General features: G+C 31.9%; 1 long non-coding RNA gene across 1 annotated transcript; it reads right to left on the bottom strand.

Annotated features, from left to right (window-relative positions):
- Positions 1–58: 58 nt before the first annotated feature.
- LOC145239927 (uncharacterized) lies at positions 59–27422 on the bottom strand. Its single transcript, XR_013862416.1, has 2 exons — positions 27152–27422; positions 59–1708 (listed from the first exon to the last, which is right to left on the bottom strand). It is a non-coding gene; the product is annotated as an uncharacterized LOC145239927 (long non-coding RNA).

Raw genomic sequence — 27422 nt, 5'->3', positions numbered from 1 at the left:
ATAGCAATTATTAAAATAAAATTCAAACCACGTAAAAATAAAACAACATCATTAAGTAAATCAAATAATTTTATTAAGTTTATTCAAATGAAAATAACTGGTAAACTAATTGGGAAGGTAAGAAAGCACAAAATTACAAAAGTTAAATGATTGGTAAATATGGGGATATTACAAATATCAGAAACTTCAATAAATGTGTGGTATTTGTCGAGAGAAATTCAAATACGAAAGAATTACATGCTTTAATACTTTATCAAATAGTAATAAGAATATTTAATTTCTAAAGTTTATGCAACATTGGTTCAATTCCTAAAACGTCACATACTATAATGGATTTAGAAAATTTGTTGAATATAATTGACAAGAAAGACGTCAACTCATATGTTAATATAAACTCCATCTATCCAGCGCGGCCTCAGCCGAGATTGAACTCACTACACGAGTTTGTAGTGTAAGATGTTGCTTTTATAACTTTATCTGTTTTTCACAACTGGGTTGCATTCTAATTATTGTGTCTTGATATTTCTTAAGATTTTGTTTATAAGTTTAATTGATCTTATGTAATCAATATAATATTTATATCTTACGCAATCAATATAATATTTATATCTTACAGGGAAATGATGTATTTTCAAATTATTCATTACTTCCTCATATTGTCCTATATTTTCAACTTTAAAATAAAGAATAGTTTCATCAATCATGAATTGTTTCCAGTTTGTTTAAAGAAATATTTTACTTGATGTTCTCATATGACTAAATGCGAATTCTTAGAATAATACTATGCACATATTTAAGAACACTATGGCATTTTCTTACTGTGTATCTTGTTCATATGCTTCACTAAACTTTCTTTAGAAGAATAAGAATATTCACATATTGTGCAAGAATATGGCTTTTCGCCAGTGTGAGTTCTCATATGGATTATTAATCTTGATTTTTGAGAACAAGAATATCCACAAACTTCACAAGAATGTGGCTTTTCCCCAGTGTGAATTCTTATATGTTTCACTAACTTTGATTTTTCAGAACAAGAATATCCACACACTTCACAAGAATATGGCTTTTCTCCAGTGTGAGTTCTGATATGTGCTGTTAAATGCGATTTTTTAGAACATGAATATTTACACAGTTCACATGAATACGGCTTTTCTCCATTGTGTGTTCTCATATGGTCCACTAATGATGAGATCCTAGAAAAAGAATATGCACACACTTTACAAGAATGTGGCTTTTCCCCAGTGTGAATTCTCATATGGTTTATCAATGATGATTTGGACGAAAAAGAAAATCCACACACTTTACAAGAATGTGGCCTTTCCCCCGTATGAATTCTCATATGAGTCACTAAATTTGATTTGTGAGCACAAGAATATTCACAAACTTCACAAGAATATGGCTTTTCTCCAGTGTGAGTTCTAATATGTCTCACTAACCTTGATTTTTCAGAACAGGAATATCCACAAACTTCACAAGTATGTGGTTTCTCTCCAGTGTGAGTTCTAATATGTCTCACTAACAATGATTTTTCAGAACAAGAATACCCACAAAGTTCACATGAATGTGGTTTTTCCCCAGTGGAAGTTCTCATAATTAATAATGACTTTTCAGAACAAGAATGTCGTTGTAGTCTCTAAAGTAAGGTCATAACTGTTTAAATAAACTCATATTCCATTAAAATCCCATAAAAGAGTTCATTCAGGAACATCTGCAAAAAAGGAAAATTCAATAGTTTTAGTATTTGCATTCACGTTTTCTGTTTATTGTTGTAATATTTATTGGATCGAACTCACAATTAAGAGATTAATTCAATCCAAAACATAATATTTCTAAATTTTCACAGAACAAATCAGTACATGTGTTGCTTAGAATGTAATATAATGGTAATTATATGAGCTTTTATATTTTAACATGATATACATATATATATACATTATTATTATTATTATTATTATTATATCAATGCAACCTTGTCTGTGTGTATGTTCGTTCCTCATAGATTCCCAAACTAATGTGCTTATCCATTGCAAATTTCACACAAAGGTAATTTATATGTCTGGCAGTGTTCTTACATGTTTTTTTTTTACAGAAATTCATCTGATAAGTATCGAAAATTGAAAAAATCCGATCCTAAAAATATTTTTTTTCTTAAAGATAAAAAGAAGTTTTACAAGGAATTTTTATACATCACACTGGCAAGGGAGATAATGCAATCTTAGCAATGTTTTTATCAAGAAAAAGAATTATTAACATGTGGAGATATAGCTCCGTTGAAGAGCATTTGACTACAGATCCTGGGTTTAAACGCAGGTGTACATTTTTTCTTATTAATAAGTTCAATTTACAATAAAAGATCAAATCGCTGCAAATTCTTTGTTTGCATATTTTAAAAGTAAACATTAATTAGAAGTCACTTTTCTAGAGCAATCATCGTCAAGCTCAAATATAAGCTCACGTGATCTTGCAAACAAACACAGAGAAAATTTTATGAACGATATTATCATTATTTTTCATATGTCTTAGTGAACGCGTCCGCCGAGATAATTATTCCACATTGCCTGTGTGTGTGTGTGTGTGAGTTCTTTCTTCATATACTGTTATTTTAATTCATCGATAAAACATTGTTGACATGTCGCTTAGCAACAATTATAGAACAATAGGCCATGAAATTTTACTGTGGGTAAAGTAATAGCATTTATTTTTTTTTTTTGCATGACAGGGTCTGTAGGTTCAGACTCCGCACAGAAAATTTCTTAATTTTTTTTATTAACTGCAAAGAATTTTATAAGACTTAAAAATTTACGATTTTTTTTTTTGCATGACGTGGTCTGTAGGTTTAAACCCCGCACTTAAATTTCGTAACGTTTTTTTTTCTTCCTTAACTTGAAAGAAGTTTATTTATAAGATTGAAAGATTTACATGTGTTTATATTTTTAAAATATCTAATCATTTTGCAATATAAAATGTGAATATTACGGTACTTTTAGAAAACTTTATAATTGCTTATAGGGAAAAAATAAAATCGTTCAAATAAAAAAATGCACTTGAATTTCACTCAAGTCACTTAAAATAATAAACCTTTAAATAAAAATGTTTAACGAAGTGTTTAGTAGAAAATGATTAATTTCTTTAATCAAAGATTCAGACAGTAATACCCCAAGCAATTACAGTACAAAAACAACTTAATATATTTTTATTTTTAAAAAAGGTTCTTACATTTTACACCCCCCTCCACCTGGGCTGCCTACTGTTGTTTTGATTCCCCCGCTACTATCACTTTTTTACACCTCTCTCCACCGTGACTGAACTGTTGTTTTGATTTCCCCTACCCCCACATCTCCACACCCCGCTAGTATATATATATATATATATATATATATATGTAACTCTTGGTTCGTTCGCAATTAATAGTCTAAAAAAACACTGGACGGATGGCTTCCACGTTTTGGTATATGTTTACTATATCCATGTGTGTTTTTATATATTTCTTTTTAATTATAACATTATACTTAATTTTTCTATGATATATAGGTGTTTTTTTTGTACCGATAGGCCACTTTTTATTTAGGGACAATTATTTATTACCGCTTCCTGTCACGTGACCAATGTTACAATTTAGTGGTTTTCCTGCTAGATCTAGAGATTTCGTTTGCAATCTAGCGGGGAATTCTAGAAAATCTGGAGATATTTGGCACCCACACACCCACAATTTTAGATTAAAAAATAAAGAAAAGCGCTTGAAAATACTTTAAAACATAAAATAAACTCATTCGTGTAAGTAAATAAAAGTAGCATTTATTGCCTTGGATAACAATTATTTATTGATTATTTTTGTTTTTCACCTTTTTTCGGCTAACCATTCTTAAATCTTGCTATAAAATCGATTTTTCCAAGTACATTTTAGGTGGGGGGGCATTCCAACCTCCGAAGTTTAGTTTAAAATACGATCTAAGCAACCCTGCTTTATTTAGAAGTATTTAGTCGAAAATTGTAAAAAGCAAGAAACAGTAAAAAAAAACAAAAAAAAACTTATACCAATACAGTAGAATCTACCAACCTAAATACTTTTAACATGCTAAAACAAAGTTTTTTTGTTTTTTATTTTTCTAATTTCAAAATATGTTGCACCATTATTGTGATGTTTAATTTGCAGTATATTTCAATATAAAAGTTTGAGTTTATGATTTGTTTCCTGCAAAAAAAATATACCCTCTCTGAAAAAAACAGGCAAAAGTAGCTAATAAAATATGTAAGCCTTCTGGGGAGCTAACCGCTTCAATATAATTCCAGAAACATATAGTGAGAAAACACGGAACATTTTATATATTTAATATACTATATTTATAATTTTTATGGTAGGAAGTTAAAATATGGAGTTTGGGGGGTGAGATTAGTGATTTTGGAAAATTTCAGACGATAAAAGTTAAAAATCTAGTGATTTTCTGGACATTTCTTTCTCCTGATCTCGCAGTTTTTTTAAATCTCAGTTGCCAACATTGCATCACTAAAAAAAAACACTACAGGCTTAATGTAAACAGAATGTGTTTCCAATATAGGTAAATTTTCAATGGGTTTAATCACATGATTATTGATAATGTAACCATGTGATTGAAATTTAATTTAAATTAACCACACATGGTCGCTTTCCTATCAAATATTCATCGAGAAATGGTAGGTACACACAAAATGAATGCCGACGCTCAAAGTGTTTATACATTTTGACTCCTCGCTTTACTTAAAAATTCACCAAAAGTCAGGAAATTAACCAATTTTAATGAAAATTACAGTATTTTTGAAATAATGATCGCAGAATATAATGAACTAATTATTTTTTACTTAACTCTTAGTGAAAATGTTTTATTTTGTTTAAACAAAAAAATACCTTTACTAAAGTTATGGTTTTCAGTAGTAAATAAAAAACGCAACAATTTATTTTTGCTTTTTTTATATAACGCATCGTAATTTGTAACAATAAAAAATAATTTTTACAGTAACATTACGAAAAACGCCCCTAAAGTCCGTATTAATGAATTCGATATAACTCGAAGAAAAATGAATTCTTGCATACTATTCAGGAAATTAAAGATTCAATTAGATTCCTATTTCAGTCACCTAAATTATTTAGGGCGAAATGAGTTTAGGAATTTATAGCCAAATCTAAATATTTTTTCTTTTGCTTAAGAAAAATAGCATTAATACAGTAAGTTAGGTAAAATTTGCATATAATGCTCTGCTTTACGGTTGTTGTAAAAATGGAACGGAAATTTGAATTTCGTTCCCTTTTAAATTCGATACATTTTTACATTACGTCCAACTCATCGTTCACATTCGACACGTCAAATTTTATAGCTTTTCAGGTATGCTGGCAAGGTTAGGGGTGTCTATTCCGAAAGCCGTTCTTAACATGAGTAGATTGGTAGGTGCGTCAGAAATTTCGTGAAAAATAGTGAATAATTCCACCCCGTCTTTTCAAGCTTATACCTCCTCAAAAAATGTAACTCAAGCCCTAATTTTTTTTCCAATTAAAGGAGCAAGGATTAAGATTTCATTAAAAAAAAACAAACAAACATGTTTTTAAAAAAAAAGGTTTAAACATCGGACTTTACAGGTAAATTTCTAAAAACACTACTTTTTTTAAATTTTAATATATTATTTATTGACCTTTTCTCTTCAATTTGTGATATATAACACTTTGGTGAATAAATTATTTACTTTTTAATAGACATTTCAAAATGGGAGGCGTGAATTATTCGACCCCCTGTCTTTCCAAGCTTATAACTACTCGAAAAATGTAATTCAAGCCCTAATGTTTTTTTTTTCAATTAAAAGGAGCAAAGATCAAGGTTTCATTAAAAAAAAAAACAAGAAAAAACAAACAACGTGGTTTAAAAAAAAGTTTTAAACTTCAAACTTTACAGGTAAATTTCTAAAAAAACACTACTCTTTTGTTTTAAATTTGAATATATTACTTATTGACTTTTTCTCTTCAATTTGTGATATATAAAACTTTGGTGAGTAAATTAATTATTTACTTTTTACTAGACACTTGAAAATGGGGGGGCGTGAATTACAAAAAAACGTTTGTCTAAAATATTCCATTCGGTTTATTGGAAAGAGCATAAAATTTCACATTGACCCTGAAAATATCGTAAAAATAGAATGAATAGAAAGATTTTGATAGATTTTTAAAGTTTAAAAATTGAAAAATATTGAGTTCAGAAAATTCATTACTGTTTAAAAAAAATTCTATTACTTTTAAAACAACTTTAATGGTTTATTTGTGAAGTATAATCCACAAAGAAAATAAACAACCCACTTTTAAAAGAGAAATTACGAGATTTTTATATTTTATTCGCAGTTTCGTGATAGGGGTGTAAAAAATTCCTACAAAAATTCTGATACATCTACTAGATTGGAGTGTTTATTCGTTGTAAAAATACCCGACAACCTATAAATGTCGACATTTCCAATGTGAATGGTAAGCTGGACTTATGTAAAAAATAACAAAAGATATACCAAACTGACTTTTTCGTTTAAAAATGGAATTATTTCCCTTTCGTTATTAACTTTTTAAAAACATTTTTTTTTTAATAAATATTTTGTGTTTTATATACATAAAGTACAATTGTTGAATGTTACTGTTTTGATTATATTCGTTTGGGGGGGCACAATTAAAAAATTAAAAAGATTAAAACGAAGCAAAATTTAAGTTTGCGTTCCATTTTTACAACAACCGTAAAACAGCGCATACTCAGCAAGTTTTATCGTAATTTATAAGCATAATATTGAAACACTAAATCAACATTTTATTTATTTTTTTGCATAATTAATGATGGAAGTATTTTTCTGTTTATTTTCTTAATATCTGTTAAAAAAATAAATAATTTGTACATTCTCTTGAAAAAAAGAATCAAACTTTTCTCTACTTTCACATGTGTTCATTTTAAACAAACTGAGCCACAGCAATGCGTGGCCGGGTACAGCTAGTATATATATATATATATATATATATATATATATATATATATATATATATATATATAAATAAGTAGATTGTAGTTTGCTTGAAGCATTGTTGAAGAAAATTATAAGGTAAAATTAAAAGCCAAGAACAATGCGAGATTTTTTTTTTATATAGAGTAAAATTAAATGAAAACAAAAAGAAATAAATATCTTTTTTTTGTTGTTTGTTTTTTCACACAAATTTTAACTATAAACAACAGTAAATTTTTTTTTTCCTGTTGTATTCAATAGTGTTATAAATCTCAATATATTTCAGACTTATTAGTCCTTTTTCAAGAGAAGACGGTGGAAGAGTGTTCAAAATTGGAAAAGCAGCTACAGAGTTTGCCACGTGATACCGCGAAATATAGAACAAAAAATGACGTTTTAACGTTCTCCTAACGTCATGTTTAACTGATAATGGTTCAAATGTCTTTAAATATATTTGTAACTACAGACTTTTAATTCATAAGGTTTTAAATGTGTTTAAATATATTTGTAACTACAGACTTTAAATTCATAAGGTTTTAAATGTGTTTAAATATATTTGTAACTACAGACTTTTAATTCATAAGGTTTTAAATGTGTTTAAATATATTTGTAACTACAGACTTTTAATTCATAAGGTTTTAAATGTGTTTAAATATATTTGTAACTACAGACTTTTAATTCATAAGGTTTTAAATGTGTTTAAATATATTTTTAACTACAGACTTTAAATTCATAAGGTTTTAAATGTGTTTAAATATATTTTTAACTACAGACTTTTAATTGATAAGGTTTTAAATGTGTTTAAATATATTTGTAACTACAGACTTTTAATTGATAAGGTTTTAAATGTGTTTAAATATATTTTTAACTACAGACTTTTAATTGATAAGGTTTTAAATGTGTTTAAATATATTTGTACCTACAGACTTTTAACTGATAAAAGTGTGTTCAAATGTCTTTAAATATTGGTACGAACAAATCTTTAGATTACTAATTATAAAGTACATTGCAAATAATTTCAGATTATTACCAATACTTTTTAAAGAAGATGAGTATTCTCAACTCCGCTGGAAAATTAATTTAAACTTAGAGTATAGATGTCTTTAAGCCTCAGATAAGAATATGCATTGAGCATTATTGCCACATATGAGCTTTGTCTTAGATAAAATTCAAAAAGCGTCTCAAATCTAATACGTCCCACCCCGACTAAGACGTTTTGTTATGTGGTGTTGGTGATGATGATAGCGCCACAAAAAAAAAACAACGCTTGTTATATGTAGAAAAGAACCGGGGGGGGGCAATCAACACTGCCAGGTGTCTCGATTCTAAGGATGAGACCAGAAGGCGCAGCTTACTCAACTCGAGGTGATTGTCTCTTCACCAGTACCGCCGGCTGACTACTCCCTTGCTAAAATCTGCATGGTTTTTTATATGATTTCTGTCACGTTCGCCCAGAGACTCCGACCTACATGTAAGCGAAACTCGATCTGCTAGATACTCGATTTCGTTGACATAGAGTGATCGAATATCGACCGAGACATTCCATGTATTGTTCATCTGATTTCTATTTTTAGACGCGAGTGTTTTTTGTTTAAATTAAGAAAGATGGACCTTATTTTGCATGTTTCCATATTTAACAAACGAAAATGCAATTTCGTTGTTTTTTTTTTCGATTAAACACCACCAGCACTAATTCCGCTTTTCGGGCCGCACTATCTAACAGTGACCAGCATTCAAAATCAAGACGCCTGACCATGTCACAATTCTCTGTCCCACCCTCACAATGTTAAATTCCTTTAAAACGTTTTTTTAAATAATTAGAATGTCCTCTGATTAATACACAGTAATTGCGCTTCTTCAATACTTCTATTTAATCCAGCAAGCAGCAAAATTTTGTTGCTTCCCTCTTGATATTTCGATACCAGAAAGCCTTTTACACTTATAGTTGCCTTCCTCTGTCTTACTTTGGGATTATGTCACTGTGTTTTATATACAAACATCAAGCTAATAGTTGTTTAGTAATAATCCCAAATACTAGTCCCTTACATCTAGGTAGTAATATGCTTTGTTTGTGATAAAACTGTGTAAAAAACGGCTTATCTTCAAATATTTGTTCACATAAACGTTAAAATATTTTTTTAATCCCAGGCATTTAACGTAGGGTGTTTAATAGTTGATTTTTAAATATTAATAAGACAAAATATTGTGGAGAAATGCGTGCCTTACCTGGATAGACCACGTGCGGGTCGGACACCGAAAATAAATAAAAAGAAAGAAAAGAAACGGTCAAGACTCTTATTTATAGAGTAGTGATCACGTGAGTTAGAAGAATATGCAAATAGAGTTGAATGATTTTGCGATATAAAAAGCCTGTGTTGTTAAGAGGAGGGGGAGGCTGTTGGAAGAAGTCAGTGCTGTCAGACGTGCTTTAGAGTTTTGTTATTATATGCTGTGTTCGATTATTGGAGAGAGAAGAGAAGAGGAGGAACCAAGAAGACATTCTGCAGGTACTTTGATACAACGGGGGCGCAATTCAACAATCCACCATTTCCTTTGGTTTAAGAACACAAAGGAATCGAGATACTTTACTTTGTGTTGGTTTTAAATATTTAAACCACTATAAACAGATAATGCCTTTTTCGTCTAACCGTATTATTATATAATATCCATCTATTTTTGGTTCAAAATCGTAACTCCTTATGTTAGTGTATCATTGTGACATGTTTCAGGTGAAAATGCAGTAAAAAAAATTGTTCTGAACATTCTTTGCACGCACAAGTGTTTAACTGTTTTAATATTTGATTTTTAAGTAAGACTAAATATTTAAATTATTGTAAACAGATAATCGTCATTTAACTTAACCGTTTTGTTAGCGTTTTAACGTTTTATATTAAAATTTTGATAAGATTTTATTTAATGATTTCAATTAATTTAAAAATAGATTTTTTCACATATTTCTTAACGGATTGTAACAATTGATTCTCTTTAATCAAAAGATGATATCATGCCTTTTTACAATCCTATTCAATTTAATTGAGTATTTTAAGAGTCATTTAGCTTGTTTATATGAAATTCGCTACAAGCCTCAGGTTTGGAAAAAGAAGGTATTCTTTTATGTGATGCATTGTAATGAGATACCTGAACACAAATTTGGTTGTCTCTTTATGGTACACATATCTCTCAACAGGTATCTTTGATATAAAAATGGTAAAGAACAATATAGAGTGATTAAAGCAGGTGGATTCAATGATAAAATTTTTCTTGTTACCCCTTTTCAGATGGAGGAAAAGGGTTCAGAAGTTGAATTGAGACAGTTTTGATTTCTTGGTAACAATGCTGCACGTGATTTATAAAATTAAGGTATGAAGCCACTTAATATAAGAAGTATTAAAAAGAAGCAAAGATGCTAAATGTAAAGGCAGCAAATTTACCACAGTCTAAAAATCATTATGATAGCTGAACAGGGAATTGATGAAGTTATGGTGGGTGCACCCGCAGTGAATACCAGTTAGGTTTTAAAGACTGACCACTCTCGTTGGAATATGAACCAATTAGTTTACCCACAGTTGACATCTCTCTCAACAAGTATATGTATATTTGATCTCAAAAAAGTAAAAAATAAATAGCGATTAAAACAGGTGGATTTGATGATTCAATTTTTCTAGTGACCATTTTTCTAAGGGAGAACTAAGTTTCAGACGATTAAATACCTAATCTTTATAAAGCATGTACATGGGAGTTGTATTGAGACCGTTTTGATCTGCTGCTAACTATTTTGCATGTGATTTATTAAATGCAGGTTGGGATTGTATGACGTAAAAATATTTTCAGTTGATTACAAGTTGTTTAAAATCATGGATAACTTAATGTGTAAAGAGTTTGTAACAACTCACCTGATAAATCAAATGGCCGTTAAAATAGGGTAAACTAGTGCTGAGCGGATATTGGATAATTAGTTAATTATTTCACAGAATTATTCTGTCTGATCCATCTATCAGCCCAGGAACAGTTTCGTTTCTTGTTTTGGTGTTGTATTAAGACTATTTCACCTTTACGTAATAAATTCTGCTTATAAACATATTTTCCTACCGAAATATTACTCTAATTAAACTCTTCAAATTAATCAACATTTCTTATTACTGTTTAAAACATTTGATATATTCTCAGAAAATATTTGACGACACTAAATTTTAATCCTCTGATATAAAAATTTTGTAACGTTCAACATTAGAAAACTTTCATTCTACAGGTGGACATAAAACATTTTCCCCTTAAGCCTTGTGCTTAGATTTGGAATAGGTAGTTAACGAGTTGCATCAGTTTGCCAGTGTCTGCTGCAAGGGCAGATGATTGGGTTACGGGATAATTTAGGCATAGTTTCTGGCGGAGGGTGAAGGTTTAGACAGAGAAACGTGATTATGGGTAAAATACTTTCAAAAAGGAAAGGAAAACATACAGCGTTATATATATCGCATAATAACGTTAACATCCTAGTTCTCATCAGATCACTGAAGTTAAGCAACTTTCAGCCTGGCTAGTATCAGATGCATGATTGTTTTTGGAATTCCAGGTGTTGTATGTTCTCTTCGCATATTCAGCATTGGTTATGTATGGAACCTCAATTTGCAACTGACATTTAACAACACCAAGTTAGAAGAGATGTGGTTAGATATTATTCAACTCTTGCCACAAAAATTCCATGTGCAGGAACCCTTACAGTGGGTGTCCTTAGTCTGTCAAGATTGAAGGAAGCAACAACGAGTGTGAGTGTGTAATACTACACAGTTAATTCACTACAAAACTAATCGGGCTATGAATAATATATGAATAAAATTAAATTAAAATCGTATGTGTTCAGCATCAGCTGTGAATAATAAAAAGCAGTTCCCGCTATATCAAGCCAAATGCTGTGTTTACTATTTCTATTTTTAGACAATAAACCGTTTTGTATATCAAATCATTAAGTGAAAGTACAGAATAGTTACCAGCTGCCCATCGTTAATTTGAAAAAAAACAATTCTAAAAAATGACATTATTTAGGATGCAATTCTAAACATGTGGAATGAGGGGCTTTGTTTGAAATATTTCTTTGAAGGTTTGAAATACTAATATACAGAATGTATTATACATACATACTACTACTTATAATAATAAAAATAATAATAATAATAATAATAATAATAATAATAATAATAATACCATGTATTCATTGATTGAGTTTGTCGGACTGACTTCCTCATCTTGGTTGTTATTGTCACAATGTTTCGGCCGTTTTGCCCTCCGGCCTTCGTCAGGTGAACGGTTTGTTAGGAGTCTCGAACCCAACTCTTTATTATTATTACGGGGGTTTGGGACATAGTTGCTGATTCTCTGTTTTTCAATGTTACTTTTTTCACTGCCTTCGTTCAGGATTGAACTCAGCAACTTTGGGTAACTGTAAACTTTGATACAACGTCTAGGACCACTCGGCCATATGTCACTAGGACAATTCTTAGTTGGTTTTTGTTAATGTTAAACCTATGTTGTTATTCAAGGTTTTCTCTCTCTATCAGAGGTGTCCAAATTGCATTCAGCTCTATGCTTGGTTTGCTCAGTAGGTTGTTATGTCCGAGCATGTGAGCTGTTTCTTTAAGTTTTCTCACTTTCCAGTGGGTCTCTCTGTTTATTATTTTTACTTCATCCCATAGGGGGCGATGATCCCCCCTCTCCATCCAGACATGGTTGGCTATACCCGATTTTTCCGTCTCCCCTTTAGTTACCGCTTTTCGGTGTTCTTCCACCCGTACTTTAAGGGGGCGGCATGTTTCACCCTTGTAAACCTTTCTGCAACTGCATGGGATGGAGTATATGCAGTTTTTGGTCATGTTCTCATCCGTGCGGGGCTTCACTCGTACCAGGTGTCGTCTGAGTGTTGACTCGCTTTTGAATACCGTCCTGATGTTGTAGGAGGCACATATTCTCTGAATCTTTTCGGAGATGCCTCGTATGTATGGTAGGCAGACCGTTGGAGGTTTTTGGGTTTCATTCTCCTCTCTTATACTATTAACACGTCTGGTGGATAGTATGCTATCGGGGTAGTTGTTACGACGGAGGGTATTCTTCAACCTGACCATTTCTTGGTGGTATGTAATGATGTCGCTACTTATTGTCTCTGCTCGATGTTGTAAGCAGCGTGCGATTCCATGTTTGATACTGTATGGGTGATGGGAGTTGAAGTTTAGGTATTGTCCGGTGAAGGTAGGCTTGCGATATACGGATGTCTTAAACCCATGCTCTGTGCGTGATATGAGTATATCAAGGAAGGCCAGTTGGTTATCTTTTTCTTTCTCCATTGTGAACTGTATCGATGGTCTTATTGAGTTCACATGATCTAGGAGAGCCTGGATGTCTTCTTGATGGGGCCAGAGTATGAAGGTGTCATCAACGTATCTTAGCAACATGGTGGGCTTTAAGGGAGCTGAACCTAAGGCCATGTCTTCGAAGTATTCCATGTATATGTTCGCCATCACTGGTGATAATGGCGAGCCCATAGCTAGTCCCTCCTCTTGTCGATATAGGTCAGTACCCATTCTGAAGTAGGTTGTTTCTATGCAGAATGTCAGCATTTCCATTAAGTTTGGCAATGGTACACATGTGCGCTCTTCTATGGAGAGGTCCGCAGCTAGTTTGTCTTGAATTACTGCTAGTGCCTCACTAGTTGGGACTTTAGTGAATAGGCTAACCACATCTAGGCTTACCATTTGGTTTGTACTGATGGGTGCTCCCTTGATCAGTTCCGTGAAGTGGGCAGAATTCTTTACATGTGTTGCTGACTTGCCTGCTAATGGGTTTATTATATCCACAAGGTACCTGCTCAGTGGGTGGCATGCTGAGCCTCGGCAGCTAACTATGGGTCTGAGTGGAATACCGTCTTTGTGTATCTTGGGGAGACCGTACATATGTGGTAGCTTACTGTAATGCTGGACCAGCTGTCTATATCTCATCGGAGCGATGAGATATAGACAGCTTTTTTTGTTTTTCGTAAGGATTTGTAACAGCTTTCTTTTGGTTTTCAAAGTTGGGTCCTTCTTTATTTTACCGTAGCTACCATCTGCGATTAGGCCTGCCATTTTTTCAGAGTATTCCGACATGTCCATCACCACAGTAGCATTGCCTTTGTCTGCTGGCAGAATTATTATACTGCTGTCACCCTGTAGGTTTCTTATAGCCAGCCTATCTTCCCGAGAGATGTTTGATTTAGGAGTAAATCTTTTCTCGAGTACTTGTCTCACTTTCCATCTTATTTCTTGGGTTGATGGGATTCTCAGGGCTATATCTTCCATGTGTGTTATGATATCTAAGAATGGAACGCGTTTGGTTGTTGTTGCGAAGTTGAGACCTTTATTTAGTACTGCTTCTTCTGAGTGACTCAGTTGGCGGCTGCTGAGGTTGATGACCGCTTTCACAGGTGAGCGGTGTTTTGATGTTACAATCCTCTGGTCTTTGAGCTTTGTGAGCTTCTTGATTTGGCGTCCTTTGACCTTCTCATATTCTTGTCTGTACGATTTATCCAGATCTGATTGGATTCTCACCCTGTCTTCCTCTTGGGTCACTTTGACAAGGAACGATGTTAACGTGTTGGAGATTTCGTTCCTTAGTTTTTGTTTATTCCAGCGACTCTACGTGCCTTCCTGGAATCCACTGCTGTTTTTAATGTCAACCCTGCTTTTTAGTTTTAAGTCTCTACATCTGTACAGGAAGGTTAGATGGTTAGCGAGTCTTGCCAGTTTCATATGACGCTTTTCTAGGTGTCGCCATTCAATCCTAATGTCGGGTCCGTACCGATTCGATAGTAATTGTCTGTATTTTTGAGATGAGTTGTTTTCATTGATTGAGTTTGTCGGACTAACTTCCTCATCTTGGTTGTTATTGTCACAACGTTTCGGTCGTTTTGCCCTCCGGCCTTCATCAGGTGAACGGTTTGTTAGGAGTCTCGAACCCAACCCTTTATTATTATTACGGGGGTACCGTGTTCGGACTCCAGCTAGGCTTTGGGACATAGTTGCTGATTCTCTGTTTTTCAATGTTACTTTTTTCACTGCCTTCGTTCAGGATTGAACTCAGCACCTTTGGGTAACTGTAAACTTTGATGCAACGTCTAGGACCACTCGGCCATATGTCACTAGGACAATTCTTAGTTGGTTTTTGTTAATGTTAAACCTATGTTGTTATTCAAGGTTTTCTCTCTCTATCAGAGGTGTCCAAATTGCATCCACCAGACGTGTTAATAGTATAAGAGAGGAGAATGAAACCCAAAAACCTCCAACGGTCTGCCTACCATACATACGAGGCATCTCCGAAAAGATTCAGAGAATATGTGCCTCCTACAACATCAGGACGGTATTCAAAAGCGAGTCAACACTCAGACGACACCTGGTACGAGTGAAGCCCCGCACGGATGAGAACATGACCAAAAACTGCATATACTCCATCCCATGCAGTTGCAGAAAGGTTTACAAGGGTGAAACAAAGTACGGGTGGAAGAACACCGAAAAGCGGTAACTAAAGGGGAGATGGAAAAATCGGGTATAGCCAACCATGTCTGGATGGAGAGGGGGGATGAAGTAAAAATAATAAACAGAGAGACCCACTGGAAAGTGAGAAAACTTAAAGAAACAGCTCACATGCTCGGACATAACAACCTACTGAGCAAACCAAGCATAGAGCTGAATGCAATTTGGACACCTCTGATAGAGAGAGAAAACCTTGAATAACAACATAGGTTTAACATTAACAAAAACCAACTAAGAATTGTCCTAGTGACATATGGCCGAGTGGTCCTAGACGTTGTATCAAAGTTTACAGTTACCCAAAGTTGCTGAGTTCAATCCTGAATGAAGGCAGTGAAAAAAGTAACATTGAAAAACAGAGAATCAGCAACTATGTCCCAAAGCCTAGCTGGAGTCCGAACACGGTACCCCTGTAATAATAATAAAGGGTTTGGTTCGAGACTCCTAACAAACCGTTCACCTGACGAAGGCCGGAGGGCAAAACAGCCGAAACGTTGTGACAATAACAACCAAGATGAGGAAGTCAGTCCGACAAACTCAATCAATGAAAACAACTCATCTCAAAAATACAGACAATTACTACCGTATGTATTGTGCAAATCAATAATAATAATAATAATAATAATAATAATAATAATACAGTAGGTATTGTACATAATAATATAATAATAATTTTAATACAGAATGTATTGTCCATAGTACTAGTACTACTACTACTAATAATAATACCGTATGTATTGTAAATAATAATAATACTGTATGTATAGTACATAACAATACTACTACTACTAATAATAATAATAATATAATACAGTATTTATTGTATATAATAATAATTTTAATACAGTATGTATTGTATATACTACTACTACTACTACGACTATTACCACTACTACTAATAATAATAATACAGTGTGTATTGTACATAATAATGCGGTATGTATTGTACGTAATAATAATAATAATAATAATAATAATTAGTGGTGGGACGATTAATCGGAATCGGAATCGTTAAATCGTAAGAATCGTGTATTTTGGAAGGTATCGGAATCGGAATCGCATCGTTAAGAAATACCTTAATTTTCCGATTCCTTCATTACAATTCTTTTAGTCTGATGTTGAAAAAAAGAAAAAAAATTTCCTGATATTTCTAACCACAAGAGAGAAATGTAGCATGTTATAAAAAGAAACCAAAGAAATTCATTATTAACAGGGCAATGCTTAGTGCCCCTCCCTTACAAGGTTCATTCATTCAGATCTATTGTAATCAAAACTACAAAAGAGTTAACTTGAAAAGAAGTATGCAGGGCTCTACATTGCGAGTAAAAATAAAAAACGCTTATCTTTTTGCGATTATTTTTTTTACTGACAAATCTTCTAATACTGAATGAAAATGCTTTTTCAACTTATATTTTCTTAAAATAAAACGAGCAAAGTCAAATTATTTAAACAGTAAAAGGTTTAATAGAACAATGTACTTTTTTTCTTTTTTTAAAAGAAGGCTTTTGAAAGAAATATCTCTAAAATGAAATTGATCACGGTGTATTATTTCGCAAAGTTTTGACAGTAGTCGGCTTCTTTTGAAGTTTCAAAAAAATCGACTCCATACCTATCTCTTCCAAACCTAAAGTTATTAAATAACCCCTTCATTAATTCAAGGGTAATTAATTCAATTCAGTCAAGTTTTTTTTTAATTTCATTGAAATAAAATCCATTTTTTAAATTTTTTTCTCCAGAAAGATAAAACCCTGAATTTGATTATATTAAAAGCAGAATAATATAATCTTTTTTCTAGAATTTTAAATTGAAAATTAAAAGTGTTTTGCGCAGTTTTTTGCCGAACGAAAAAGAAATTAATATATATATTTTTAAAAGGTTTTGTAATCAATTAATTTTTATGTCTAAATAATATTTACGATTAATTAAATAATTTCATTTTAAAAAGTATTTACAAATAGAATTTTACTTAAGACTTATAGTTTAGCAATATTGAACCGCATCAACCATGTGTGAATTGAACATAGTCAACCAAAAAAAAAAATTCAAAAGAAAATGCATATTTGCATTTCATTATGTCAACTTTTATACATTGGTTTCAAAAATTAAATTCTATAAGCTTTTTTTGTTAACTAACGGTTGGTACAATTTACCGCCCCATCCCTTTATATTTTTTTCTTTTTTTTACACAGTGATCACCACTTATCAAGGCCCGGAAGCCTCTCAGGGATAAGGGTTATTGCAAGTACATTACGTTAGTGTGGAGATTTGATCAAGTGTTTAATTAGAGGGGCAGTTCATTAGGAATTTGTTAACATTGGACTTGAAGACATCCAAGTTGTAGTCCGGAGGGAAGCAGGCAGACGGAACAGAGTTCCACAGGCGTGCAGTTCTAAGAAAGAAGCTTTATTCATGGAATCCGCGTTTTGATTTAGGCACAGATATAGAGTGGGGGAAATATTTCACAGTGGATTCAGCTAGACAGGTGTTTTTTCGTGAAAGATTGGCGAGGGGGGACCAGAGATTGGAGTTAAGACGAGCACCTGCCATGAAAATAATGATAAAACAAGGATAGGCTCGCAACGTCTCTTCTGTGGGAGAGAGGTTGCAGTGTAGAGAAAAGAGCATCCGCCACTAAACCACAAAGTCTATTTTGTACTCTGTCAAGGCAGGATAGGCTGTTTTTGGCAGCTCCTGCCCAAATATGGCAACAGTATTCCATCCTTGGGCGTACTTGGCTTTTATATAGATAGAGAATTGCATCAGTAGTGAGATATCTTCTGGAGCGGTAGAAGGATCCCACCATCTTTCCAGCGACCTTGGCAACAGACTTGATGTACGTGTTCCATTTCAGATCAGGAGTAAAGGTCAAACCCAGAAGCTTTTCAAAACACGGGGCCTCACCCAGACGAGAGCCATCCATCACAATTGATGCCAGATGGGGATCAGAGCGTTGATGATGTAAGGATAGGAGTTTGGTTTTCGATGCATTAAAGGTAACCAGCCACATCTTCCCCCACTGAACCACGCGCTCGAGATCAGAGGAGAGAGAATCAGAGAGAACTTTGTCATTTACAGCCTTTGATGTGTTGCCGTAGATGGTCGTGTCATCAGCATAGATGTCAACGAATGATTTAAGTATGTGTTCAGGGAGGTCATTGATGTAGATCAGGAAGAGAGTTGGGCCCAGGATTGATCCCTGAGGGACTCCAGCATTTATATTGAAAGCCTCCGATTTTTGTCCATCTACCACTACTCTTATGAGCCTATACGAGAGAAATGATTTAATGATTGAGAAAACATTTTCAGTGATACCGTAGCTGGAAATCTTGTGAAGTAGACCCTTATGCCATATCTTGTCGAAGGCCTTTGATATGTCAAGAGCAATTGCCCTAGAAAGGAAGCCTTTGTCAAGAGATTCACTAATCCTGTGAGATATAACCGTCAGCACATCTGCGGTAGATCTTGCAGAGCGGAAACCATATTGTGTGTCACTAAGAAGGTTATTCCTGCTGAGGTGGTTGACTATTTCTCTATTTAATATGGATTCCAGCAACTTACTCATAACACAGAGAAGACTTATTGGTCTGTACTGAGAGGGAGAGGACTTATCACCTGAATTCTTAAATACAGGGCAAACTGATGAGGTCTTTCAGGGGATCGGAAAGCACTTCTCCTTAAGGCAGCGCTTAAATAGTTTCGTAAGTATGGGAGCAAGTTCTGGTTGAAGCTTTTTTAACACTATAATTGGGATGCCATCAGGGCCAGTTGCCTTACTAGAATCTAGGTTCTTGATTAGCTTGGCGACCTCATGCACGGATATTTGTATGTTACCTAGCTTGTTCTGTGTTGTAGGAGGAAATATGGGGAGTTGATGGCCTTCGTCGCATAGGGTAGAATTAGCTGCAAAGTTCTTTGAAAATAGTTTGGCCCTGTCTGACGCTGACGAGATGACCTCTGGTCCATTGATAATGGTTGGGATAGAACGCACAACACCAAAGTCCAAAAAAAGTCTTGCATGGAAACTTTTTGAAGTTGATGAAGATGATGAGTTGAAAGCCATTTGCAAAGTCTGTCAAATTAAAATATCGCTAGGAATAAAACCATCTAACATGACCACAACCAACATGTTAAAACATTTAACTATGAAGCATCCAAATAAATTGGAGGAGCAAAATAAAAAAGAAAAGGAACAAAAAATTACCAACTAGTCACTCAGAGCAGTTTTATTAGTGAGGGTCGAAATCGCAGTGTCTTTTTTTTTTTTTTGCCTACGTCACCATCTAGGTGTCACCAATTTTTTTAACCCTCCTTAACTTCAAAGAGTAAATACAATATATACAACTAAAAAAATAATTTTTAAAAATGCTGATTCTATTCATAAAAAATTCTTTTAACTAGAAATTAAAACTTAGGTAAAGATAGCTGACTGACAGCAACAGGAGCACTGGTTAACTACTGAACCACGTGGAAAGGTGTGGGGGGAGGAAAAAAAGGAAATTAAATGATGATAATAAATTATGATAACCGTCTTTAAAAGGCACTAAACTCCTAAAATTTACTTCTTTAAAATTTTAGGCGGCACTCCCCGGCGATTTTAAAGCACTCTCTCTCTCCAAAAAAAAAAAAAAAAAAAAAAAGATTTAATTTTTAAGTTTGGGAAAGATATATTTATTATAACCGAATTCTTGTATGAAGACTGGATCTACTTTATTGGACGTTAATTTGTGAGATAAGTAATTTTTCAATGTTTAATGTTTTTAAAGTTTTAATTATCAATTAAATTTTTTTAATTGCGTTTATTTTTCAATTTATTTTAAAAAAAAACAGGGTTTTAAATGTATTTTTCAAGGTAACAAGCTTCGAAAGAAGTCTAATAAAAAAAATCACTTCATTTTTAATTTTGACAACCCTGAGAATTTAATTATTAAAAAAATATTGAAATGTGACATTTTTTATTTAACATTTCTATTAGTTCAATTAATTTTCTTTCAATAATTAATTTCACTCAACAAACTTCACCATTTTTTTTTTTATCTTTTTCTTTAATTTTGGTAATTATGTTTGCTCAATTTTATCTAGTATTTCATTTGTTTTTATAGTGGTATCATTTTTATATGTGTTCCTTTGATATACCCTATTTCAAAATTAGTTTGGTTAAACTTATTCTTCACGTTAGAAACAACGTGTAAAAGCAATGAAAAAGTAAGAAAAAATAATAGGTGTTAACTACTCCTTGTGAATTATGGAGGTCTGAAGAACTGCCGTCACAAATACAACTATCAATAGCCAAACAAAAAATCGTTTTTGAAATTCCTTTAATTGTAACTTTTCGCTATACCTACCTTTTTGGTATAAAACACAAAAACTTTCGATTAATGGTATTTCTCATATATGGTCGTTAACTTTGGAAAGGTTATTTTGTATCTACGGCACCATGTCACATGGTATATTGTTTTTTTTTTCATTACGCACGTTCATTTATAAATTATTAAATTAAATATTTATCTTTTTTATATTTAATTAGTATATATTTTCTTTCTCTTCCGCTATATTTTTTTATTTAATTCATTAAATCTGTTAATTATGAGGACCAAAATAATGAATCGTGTGTATTTATTCTCTAATTTTCTTGTTTTTGTTCTGTTATATAAATTCTATTTTATTTGTTTTTTCTCTGAAGGATAAATTCTATTTTCTTTGAGTTTTTTTTCTGTATTCCAATTAAGTAAAATAAATTTTCTCTAAAGTAAATTTTGCTAAGTTTTCCATTTAGTTTACTATATAATAATTTTATTTAAACCAAAACACGACGGTGTAGACATAAAATATCTCTTCCAAAGTTAGGGAACATATTTGGGAACTACCGACCATAAGTATAAAACTACCTGGTATATTTCAAAACAATAATTCCCTAGGAATCGGAATCGTACTTGGTATCGGAATCGTTAATCAATATTTTCCTGGAATCGGAATCGTATAAAAATTAGGAATCGTCCCAACACTATAAAAAATAATTCATTTTATTAAATACATAAATAATGAAAAAGTTTAATTTCCAGTAAAAGATATAATTCAACAAAAAAAAAAAGCTCCAAATCTATTTTTCGGCTATTATGCCTTTAAAAAGCAAGGAATGATATTTCTCATATATGTCTATCGGTCGGTCTGCCTGTTTGTCTCCATATTTCTTAACTATCTCCTGTGAAACAAAAAGCTGCACAGCGTTACTAGAGGTATCAAATGATTGAATTTTTATGGGCTTTAGCAAGTTAATGGGAAAAATTGAAAAAAAAGTTGAACATTTCATCTTAGTTTATTCTTATTTATAGTCTCGGTTTACATGCATGATATGTTGGTACAGTGGTTAAATTACCAGTTTGGAATGTTACAGTTTCTGTTTTGAATCTAGCTGATCGCACCTGAATACATTTTTATTTAGTTTTGAAATCACAACTCTATAATAATATATACAAATTCTGGACAATTTATAATATAATATTTACACATATTTATGCCTGGGAAAAGCTGGGCGCCCCTCTTAGTAGTATATATATATATATATATATATATATATATATATATATATATATATATAGCTACTTTATTTACTCACATAAAATTAATATACAAAAGTATAGATTTATGTGTAAACTTTAAGTATTTATTTCAAAAATGCTCAATACGTAGGTAGAGCTAGTTAGTAAGTTATAAAATATATATGGCGATTAAGCTACACTGAATATTCGGCGTTTCGTCCACTCTAGGACTCTTCAGGCTTATGTGCATAAGCCTGAAGAGACACAAGAATATTCAGTGTAGCTTAATCGCCATATATAACTTATTTATAACTTATATATATATATATATATATATATATATATATTATATATGCCAGCAGGAAGACCAGGCGTCGTTTGATATAAAATGAGGATAAATGAATATTTTACACTGCCATATTTCATTATCATACACATCAGTGAAATCATCTACTCTAGTCAGGGACCATTCATGCTGCACTGGGAGGATCCTTCACATGCGTCCCCAGTTTGGCTTAATTCACAATACATCGTAAATTGCACTGTAGAGAACTTACTGCTTGTTTTATAATTTATATATTTATATATATAATAGCTTCTATTAAAGTTTAAAATGCAAATGTCTGGTATCATGGTTCAATTGTGCTTTAAACAGAAACATTCATTTCACCCCCCCCGCCCATGTCATATCAAAGAATCTACTGTTGATTTTATATCCTGAGCCTTTCTACTTGTGTAGTAATAAAACCTTTCAAATAAACTTGTAATATTAGACCGTATAAGGTGCTAATTTTAATCGAAATCAGGTGTTTCTTTCATTTGGATTTTTTCAAATACTTATCGAAGACATTTCCATAGAAAAGCTATTTTTGAAAATTGCCAGACACAAAGTATCTTCACACAAAATTTAAACAAAAAATGCAGCCGTTTAGAAGTACATAGGGAATGAACTCACGCAGACAAGCTGTTTTTATATAATAGAAGAGAGAAATTTTTAAACTAGGTGATAAAAAATATCTGCAAACTCCAAATTAAAATAAGATTTTAGAATGGGGAAATCACTTTCCTGTATAAATTTAATGTAAATTGAGCACCCATTTCAAGGCCAATCGTTCACAATTGCAAGTTTAGTGAAGTATAATAAATGCATTATTAAAAACTACTATTGTATCTATTTTCTTTTGTTTTATAAAAAAATGGGGGGGCCATCAATTTTTTGTTTAAATTTAAATTTTTCATATATTTTATGTTCTATCATATTTTAAATTAATAATAAGGTTATTATCAGGAAAGCCAGTCCTATCATTAGGAAGGATGTCCTTGTAAACCAATTTGTATCATTTCATAAGTTAGACAAAAAAAACAGTAATAAAAAATAAAAAAATATATATTACAAACTAGCATTTAAGCCCGGTGTTGCCTGGGTGTTTGGAGGTGTGTGTTGAGCAAAAAAAAAAAAAATCAAAGTGGAAGTAAGAAGGTAGGCTCGACCCCATACCGCAAAGGAGGAAAAGAACGGGAACAAAAAATGTGATGTCTTTGCTGTTACGACCACTGCCAAAACGGAAGTGACATAGGTTTTAATTAAGGCTAGACAATCGAAAGGAGAGGATGAAAAAAGCGAACCCCCTGTAGAAAAGTGCCCAGTTGAAAGTAAAGATATTAATGTTTTTAGCCAATTTTTCGATATTTGCCGTCTGAAAGTTGGAAATTTAAAATGCTACTGATCTAGTAAAACTCCGTCGCCTCTGTCGAAAGTTTTATGCAAACATGCATACATACATACATACATTTATATATTGGTAATTCAAATTTTCGACCCAAACCGAGTAAAATGCTTGCCTTTTCTCTGAATACCCTCTATGTAAAATTTCAAATGTTTAGACCAGAAACTGTCTGAGTAATTTGGTAGAGATTGAAGCAGTAATTTTTTTTTAAATTGGACCCCTATTATCACCCTTTAACATTTATTGCTTTGGGCTCAAATTAAGTTATTAAGTTAGATCCATGTCCAAGGAACCTATATCCAAAATTTCAAGTGTTTAGACAAAAAAATGTCGGAAGAGTTTGGTAGAGTTCTCAAAGGTCAAATCGTTGAACTTTGACCCCTTAACAGCCAAATTTCTGGCCAAAAACCTATTACAAAAATTTTCCCAAATTTCAGTACCCTCTATATAAAATTTCGAGTTTTTAGACTGAAAATTGACAGAGTTATTGCGTAGGGAAATGTACACAAACACCCAGACATACAGAGAGAGACAGGCATTTTCACTTTTATAGATATATAGATAGATTAAGGTGAAAAAATACTTTTCTACGTATCTGGATAAGTTTTTTTTTAGTGTTTTATTCTTATTTTGAAGCGTTTACTTACTTTGGAAAAAATAGTGCTGAACTTTCGTTAAAACCAGAAAAATGATCATTTTGAATTATTTTCAATCATCAACTATGCTAGGTAAAATTATAAAAACTCATTATTATTTTTTTTCAACATTAAGTTTCTACTAATTTATGATGGCCGATAAATGAACACATATTTTATGTAAAGTTTATAAAAAAAAGAAATTGATCCCCCATTCTAAAATCTAAAATACGGGATAAAACATTTTAAAAAATAAAACGAAATTTTAGTGACATAATAGGTAAATGTAGACAGAAAAAGGTGTTTGTTTTTTTTAATGTTAAAACAATTAAATAAATAAATAAAAAAAAAAATTTTTGTTGTTTTTTTGTTCATTTGTCTAACAATTAAACCGACTTCAAATTGAGTTATTGTGTATATGGTTATTATTATTGTTTTCTAAGAAATCAAAATTTTTACTAAAACAAACACATTTTGGGTTTGTATTACTGTACACATAGATTCGAAAAAGGTGGTCAAAAATTAAAATATACAACAAAGAAATATTAACCATAGCTATAAAAGTTACTTTGCAACCTACCTGAATCATTTATTAGTGTTTTTAAGTAGTTTTAAACGTTGTTTATTTCATACCAAATATTAACTTTTTACGAGTGGTAAGAATTCAAGATGGCCAAAATTAATACCCCCCTTCTTTGCAGAGAGAAGCCTCGTTTTCAAATTATAGTTCGCGCATATTTTGGGGGGGAAGAGCTTGTCTCGTTTTCAGCACATGTCTCTGCAGACATGTCTCTGCGGACATTTTTTTTGTTTACATTCTTTTAGAAGTTCCGTCCTCGTAATGAAAGTATTTGTAAACATTACATTTGATTTAGATATTTATTGCGCACAAATATTTTTTTAAGTTTACATTTTTAAGAAGTTTTGGTACTAGTGCAGAGAGTGACCTGGACGTAAATAATAACGCTATTATTTAAAAAGCCAGTCTTAATATGGGGAGGGGAGGGTGTTTTGTACCTATTCTATACTTTAACCTTACAATTGAATAAAAAAAAACACCATAAAACTTTAATTAAACTTGGAAATACAATCTTACACATCAAGTTTGGGAAAAGGAATTATAAATAAAAAACTAGACAAAATACGGTTAAAAACTCGCTCAATATATGTTTGCGTGACATAGGTTGACATGTATTCAGTGGGTTTTTAACAGTATTTTGGATATTTTTTATTTTCGACTCCTTTTCCCAAACTTACCGTGTTAAAGAGAGAGTCGGTCGCCATTCTTAATTTTCCAATACATCGATAAACATTGTATGTTTTCGAACTGAATAAACATGTTACATTAAATAAAAACACTCGAAACACGTTTCGAGTTTGTATTACTGTACACATAGATTGAAAAAAGTTGTCAAAAAACAAATATATAACAAATAAATGTTATCAAAACAAGATAAGTTACTTTTCTACCTAACTGGATATGTTTTTAGTGTTTTTATTTAATGCAACATGTTTATTCAGCTCGAAAAACATACAATGTTTATCGATGTATTGGAAAATTAAGAATGGCGACCGACTCTCTCTCTTTAACACGGTAAGTTTGGGAAAAGGAGTTGAAAAAAAAAAAATATGCAAAATACTGTAAAAAACCCACTGAATACATGTCAAGCTATGTCACGGAAGCATATATTGAGCGAGTTTTTAACCGTATTTTGTCTAGTTTTTTATTTATAATTCTTTTTCCCAAACTTACCGTGTCAGATCGTATTTCCAAGTTTAATTAAAGTTTTATGGTGTGTTTTTTTTTATTCAATTGTAAGGTTAAAGTATAGAATAGGTACAAAACACCCTCCCCTCCCCATGTTAAAACTGGATATTTAAATAATAACGTTATTATTTACGTCCAGATCACTCTGACTCTGCACTAGTACCAAAACTTCTTAAAAATGTAAACTTAAAAAAATATTTACCGTTTTGACCACTTTATATGTTATCCCCCCTCCAAAAAAATAAATAAATAAATAAATAAAAAGTATTTGTGCGCAATAAATATCTAAATTAAATGTAATGTTTACAAATACTTTCATTACGAGGACGGAACTTCTAATGTAAAAAAAAAAAAAAAAAAATTGTAAACGCAAAATGTCCGCAGAGACACGTGCTGAAAACGAGGCAGGCTCCCCCTTCCCCCCCCAAAAAAAAAATATGAAAAAAAATTTGAAAACGAGGCTTCTCTCTGCGAAGAAGAAGGGGGGTATTAATTTTGGCCATCTTGAATTCTTTTTTTTTTTTTTCTTTTTTTACGACTCGTAAAAAGTTAATATTTGGTATGAAATAAATAGCGTTTAAAACTACTTAAAAACACTAATAAATGATTCACGTAGGTTTCAAAGTAACTTTTATAGCTACTATTAATATTTCTTTGTTGCATATTTTAATTTTGGACCATTTTTTCGAATCTATGTGTACAGTAATACAACCCCCGTATTTTATACAAAAAATCTAAATGTCGGATTGAAAAAATGTTTTTAGGAGTTTTTATTAAATAGGAGATTCAACGTTTTAATCAGGTCCGTTAAGAAGCATGACGAAATCAATATTTGAATACATTGATGACACCCAAAAATAAACTTTTTCAATATTTCAGATTATTTTAAAAGTTAATGGATGTAGATTTTTAAAAGTATATATAAAAAAAAATAATAACTTACCTTTCATTCTTGGACAATACAAAAAAAAAATCGGGATGAATTTGTTTTTTCTTTTGTGTTTAAAACAGAAAAAATGTCTGTTGTGATTTCTTTAGTAAATTGATACAACTTTTGTTTTGTGTGTCCAATTCATTAAGAAATAAAAAATATGAAGATATAAAAGAATCAAAAGTAAAAGATAAAAAACACGATTAAAACGTGAAATTATTTAAACTGCTCAAGAACAATGAATTTAGGTCATCGTAACACGGTGTAATCATTCTTTCTTTCC

The sequence above is a fragment of the Euprymna scolopes genome, chromosome 19 (genome assembly GCF_053919585.1).
Source record: "Euprymna scolopes isolate OS-2025 chromosome 19, ASM5391958v1, whole genome shotgun sequence".
NCBI classification, from domain to species: domain Eukaryota; kingdom Metazoa; phylum Mollusca; class Cephalopoda; order Sepiida; family Sepiolidae; genus Euprymna; species Euprymna scolopes.
This window is presented reverse-complemented; position numbering and strand designations above follow the sequence as displayed.